General features: G+C 40.3%; 1 long non-coding RNA gene across 1 annotated transcript in view; it reads left to right on the top strand.

The window, feature by feature from the left end:
* The window catches only part of LOC148171007 (uncharacterized), a 35,637-nt gene extending 29,757 nt beyond the window's left edge, over positions 1-5,880 (top strand). The window contains exon 3 of the long non-coding RNA XR_015770480.1: positions 3,916-5,880. This is a non-coding gene — a long non-coding RNA (uncharacterized LOC148171007). The remainder of the gene's footprint in view (positions 1-3,915) is intronic.
* The last annotated feature ends 120 nt before the right edge of the window (positions 5,881-6,000 follow it).

The raw sequence follows: 6,000 nt of genomic DNA on the forward strand, positions 1-6,000 counted from the left end.
AACTTGCAGGAATTAAAAACAGACAACCCACGAACATAATAAAACACTGCGAGTTGCGGATACTCGAAAATATCTATACAACAGTGGAGACTTCAACGTGCGCTCACAACGCGAACGCCAATAATTATGATAATAATTGAGATAACATGGAAATAAGAGTGGTAATCACGCAATGCTTTGTCTGTTTAAACTAGTAATTTGGAGTTCCGTGGGGTTACAAATGATCCAACAACCTGCCAAGAACAAGTAACCAGAAATTAAAGAGTAACCGGGAGACTTCAATGATAAACGACGAACCCCAAAAACGTGAGTTCGTCGCTTTTGTTGAAATCTCCCGATAGTTTTGTTACGTTTAAATTTCCAGTTACGGCTTGTTTCCGGGTGGCCACAAATTAGACCAACGAACTTTGGACAAGATCCGGAACCCAGAAAACCAGAATTTTAGGAATTACCAGGAGATTTCAATGAGACATTTACATAAGCGACGATCTTACGCGCAAAAAAAAACAGATATCAATAGAACAGTGGAGACTTCAACGTCCACTCACAACACGAACGCCAATAATGATAATAATTGAGATAACTTGTACCTAAAAGTGAGTGGTAGTCACACAATAGTAATCAAACTAGTAATTTAAAGTTGCTATTTTTCGGATTCGACTTGTTTCGGTGTGGTCACAAATTATACCAACAAATTGCAAATAAGAACCTGAAATCGAAGTACTGAAAATGAATGAGTTACTGGGAGACTTCAATGACGCACAAAAGCGAGGAACCCGAAAAAACTGTAAAACTTTAGATTTAATTTAAACGACAAAAAGACTGGGTTCGTCGCTTAAATTGAAATCTCTCGTTCTATTATTTCTAGTTACCGGGTTGCGGTCTGTTGCCGTGAGGCTTCAAATTGGACCGACAAACGCTGGTCAAGAAACTGAACCCGGAAAATTAGAAATGCTGGAATTATCGGGAGACTTCAATGAGATATTTACATAAGCGACGAACTCACGAGAAAAAAAAACACTTGCGGCTTGCAGATGCTTGAAAATATCAATGGAATAGTGGAAACTTCAACGTGCAGTCACAACGCGAACGCCAATAATGATTGAGATAACACGTAAATGAGAATTTCCAGGAGACTTCAATGAGGTATAGGTATGCATAAGCGACGAACTTCTCGAAAAAATGAATAGAACAGTGGAGACTTTGACGTGCGATCACAACGCGAACTCCAATAATAATGGTAATAATTAAGATGGATGGTTTTTCAAACTATTGGTACACCTACATATATCATCGTCAATAGATCCTATTAGTGTAAATGACAAGTAAATAAAAGAGATAAGGTATTCATACCGGTAATTTCGCAAAGTTACAAGATTGTCGTAATTAAACATAACTTTGTTATTTGTAAAAGTGCAATCAGACCACACAGGTGTTGATTATAATTAGTAACCCTCGGAAAGAGCACGATGGGCGTAACCTCCATTCTGTCGTAGCAGCCACCAATTGCGTGTTAGAAAAGCCGTCGCGCATAAATAATTTCCAGTAAACCTTAACATTTACCAATGAAAAAAGCCCAACGCAAACAACTGAAGGTCGTTCTTGCCGCCCCAATTCTAATTCGCCGCTAATACTTGCAGTTTATTCGCCATAAACGTCCGTGTTCAATTATAAGAGAATTTACGACGCAAATATGAAAAGTTGCGCTTTTTGCCCGTAAATAATAACGGATCACGTTTGATCCATAGAGCACATTGTCGTTTATAATGCGATTTCTATCGGAGATACTACATTCCGGTTTATGGGTGACATTAAACGCACAAGAATGTACAATGGTCCTAGATCATAACGGTATGGCCAGCTCCCGTGGGAACGCATGGATGAGAGAGGCGAAATTTGCACATCATTCGGATAAATCAAAGATCGTGACGAGTTATTCGGTGATTTCGATGAGCGAGTACAATAGGAGCTGAAAAATCTCCTCAAAACAATAAAACTTAAAATGTAATTAAATGTTTAAAAACCTATTACTTAGCATGACCGATGGAAATTTGCAATAACTGATTTCCTGACTCCATTTGCCATAAAATACAACCGAGATAATGAAGTGCTAATTATCAAGCTCGGCGCGCTGAAAAACTGAAAATTCGCGGAGACTTCAACGTGCGAGCAGAACAGAAACTCAAACGACAGATGTTTCGCATTTCTCTCAATTGTTATGATTTGTTTACGGGCGAAGAATTATGTAATGCGACATGACTGTTAATGTTTATTTAATACATAGTTTGTCTCATGTTGGCTGCAGCGCATTAAATTAAACCAACACGTATTAAGCTCCAATCTCTGGGATTTGAAGAAAAGCAGATTTTTGCCGCCTGTAGGTAGAAAACTGTAATCGTAAAGTTGCTGGTAAGCCAGAGGCCTCCCTGACACGACTATAGACCGCGTGGGCCGCTTATTTTCAGTACATAAACCATGGGCAAAATAATAGACCATAAGTATCTCCACGCTGTCTGATATACAAGCCATGGATTTACAAAGTCCCATAGAGGTTCTTTACGCAACGATTCAATCGTCGTTGACAATCGCTAATCCTTGCGATTAACGATTGTTCCATCTTTCTGCTAAAAGTCGATTATTTCTCGATGGCAGAGTCGTAGATCAATCGTGGTCTCGTTAACAGTACAGATGGCAAAAACCCCGTGCCATTTAATGTATAATTCATGGGCGACTCGTCTAATACATGTGTATTGGTGCTATGAGCAGCCCAACTCACACATAACTCGTGCAGAGATATTGTTATTACACAGGACGCAGCATCATCCCATGAACGACGACTGTTAAATAAACTCGACCATCGACATTCTACCCACGCAGCGAGACGAGCTTTTTGCTGGCTATATCAGGATTCTGAAGCGATTTTCGTGGGCTCTGAGGGTTCAAAGTTCAGCAGGAATCAGCTCCCAGTCTTTGCCATTAGAAAGACATAAATTTTAATGAGGTTATTACGTTCCCTGCTCATTTTCAAAGACTACGTTGACCTGTAATTAGCACTTCATTAAGATGGATCGGATTTTATGGCCAATGAAATCTGTTATTGCCGGGGTTTTATTAGTCAAGCGAAGAAGATTGACGCGGGTAATCAAGGAAACGACAATTTTGAGGGTTCGTCGTTTGGCCCATCGTTGAAATCTCCGATGCTCCGACAGTTTTCAAAATTGTGGGTTCGTCGCTTGAGGTTGAAATCTCCTGATAATTTTAATATTTCTAGTTTCTCGGCTGCTACTTGCTTCCGTGTGATTGCAATTAGGCTAACACACTCCGAATAAAGAATGAAGAAGTTGTTGGGAGGTATTTAAGCGACAAACTTACCAGAAAAATTAATTTGCAATTTTTGAGTGTTTGTCGCTTAGCCCACTGTTGAAATCTCCGAGTGCTCCAAGAGTTTTTCAGTATCACTTCTTCACGGGGTTACGAAAAAATTGTATAAAAGAGGCAGGATATAATTGTAACGACAAAAAACATATTTTGGAAATTGTGGGTTCGTCGCTTAAAGTTGAAATCTCCTGATAATTTCAGTATTTCTGGTTTATGTCCACTGATTGTGACCGTGTGGTCGCAAATTAAAATTACAAACGTCGAATGAAGAAATCAAGAAGTTGCCGAGAGACTTCAACGACGCATATACGCGACGAACTCACCAGAACAATTTTTTTTGAAGGTTTGTTGTTTGGTCCACTGTTGAAATCTGCGCGCATTTCATTAGTTTTTGTGTTGTTTTATCCCCACAATTTAAAATTCTCGATACTACAACTGAGGACTGAAAAACGGAGGAGTAATCGGGAGACTTCAATAAGCGACGAACCCACTAGAGTCTAGAAATGCACGTTGTTAATGATCCCGTTTTTGTTTCAGGTTTTGGTTTCCGAATTCTCCGACCTCGTCTGCTTCTGGGCGTCCCCTTGTGAAGAATTCGCATAAACAACATGCAGAAAGCTCTGAAAGCTGCGCGCACGTGTTATCATGTCTTCTCGGTCGTCAGCTCCGACAAACTGGTCTAAAAATGCAAAAATCAATTAATTATCAGCGATATTGAATAACGATACGGCAAAAACTTGCTGCAAATCTAGTAGAAATATCCGCCTTGGGCGCTCGCTTCCTGGGAACGCAGTTCCACCATGAATAACTGTCTCAAATATGTAGATAATCTCGACTCATGTTTATCAATCAGCGTGTGACTCGGCATCTTAACGTAGCGGCAAGCATGATGCCCATATCAAATAGATTAAGACCGTTCCTGGTATCTGAAGACAAGAGTTTTGGCGAGACTCTTCTAATGGCGCACCGGAAATTGTTTTTTGGCCATTAAATGAAGACTTTTCTCCTGTCATCTTCGAACATGTGTGGGAAAAGAGTCAATTCTGCCGTTCATTTTACCAAGAAGTGCTTTAGATCTGTAGAAAAATGAAAAAACTGGAAAAATCTGGAGATTTCAACGCAAGCGACGAAGCCAGCGCTTGTCGCTCGTGATCCTGAAAGAGATTTGTCGATGTGTCTCTGCACTGTCACGGTAAAGTACACCTGGCCTGTCAGGAGTGCGGTCCAACAAAAGAAAAATTCTTCAGTGGAGCTCATGAATCAGCAGGAACATTTGACGGCCGCTACGAAAGAAGCACGTCATGCAGAGCGCCGGATTGCAGGAATACAGTTGTTCATGCCAGTTGATGGTGATATTTACAACAGGATCAGTGAATGAGTCGTAAAATTTGAGTCGGTTTTTATTGCTCGTTTTGGGAAAAATGAGCTTCTGCGGAAATAAATCAGCATTTGGTTGCGCTTATCTATCGACAGACGTTGATGGATAAGTGTAATGTCGATGCAAAACGATGTGTGCTCTTAATGGTGCATGTAAAGTTGTTCTGTTGCTGTTTTCCACTTAAGGAAACCAAATCAACTAATTTCGCATGTACATAACTTAAAAACCCGCCAGGATTCGAACGTAATACGCATTCGACCACCTATATGCATACATAATGCATAAGAAGAACAAACAACTTAATACCAGAAGGCCGACGCTGCCGAGGTAACAAAACGACCACTCGGAAAAAACAAGTCCGTGTCCTGATCCCGCGTTGAAGTCTCCACGAAAATTTCTCCTATATCTTTCCGCTTTTTTTTTAAATTTCCCGGCGCAAAGCCGTAATTATCGTAGTTTGTATACCCACCCCGGGTAGTCACGACTTCCTGCTGAGCGGAGATTGTTTTGAATTAAGGCGATACAGGATGCAGCGACCGCTGCGGTCACATGTACCTGTCGGATTTTTAAAGAGATTGTAATACCGGAATCGGTGTAATATACCCATTGGGCCACGCCGCGACTCAAAAACGTGAGTTATACCAAAGATGCACCGTGCAGATATCGCTACGTTCGATAGATTATTGTCTTTGCTTTAATTAGAAACCAAGAGAAAATTGCGTAAAATTAATTGGAATCGACCGAGTTCACGTCATCGTGTTATTATCTCAGGGGGCGGTGCACAAAAAGATAGTGTGAAGGAGGGAGAATTCATTGTTGCGACAAAAATTCTCTGGGTTCGTCGCTTCAAGTTGAAATCTCCTGATAACTTCTTTATTTTTCTGATTTCTTGATTGCTCCTTCACTTTTGTGGTCACAAATTAGACTAGTAAACGAATTTGAAGCCGGAGTACCAAAAATGAAGAAGTTAGCAGGTGATTTCACTGGCTTACGTAAACATAAAACAAAAATTGGGGTTCGTCGCGTGGAGTTGAAATCTCCTGATAAATTTGTTATTTCTGTTTTTATTTGTGTTCAACTTGTTTCTGTGCGGCCACAAACTAGACTAATAAACTCCGGATAAAAACCTGAAGTTAGAAAACCATAAACGATGAAGTTACTGGAAACCTCAATGACGCACATAAACGATGAACCCACAAAAACTATAAAACTGTGGAGAATTTCATTGTAGCCACAAATAGGCT

This window comes from Gnatocerus cornutus, chromosome 7 (genome assembly GCF_029298725.1).
Source record: "Gnatocerus cornutus isolate USDA-ARS CGAHR chromosome 7, icGnaCorn1.1, whole genome shotgun sequence".
NCBI classification, from domain to species: domain Eukaryota; kingdom Metazoa; phylum Arthropoda; class Insecta; order Coleoptera; family Tenebrionidae; genus Gnatocerus; species Gnatocerus cornutus.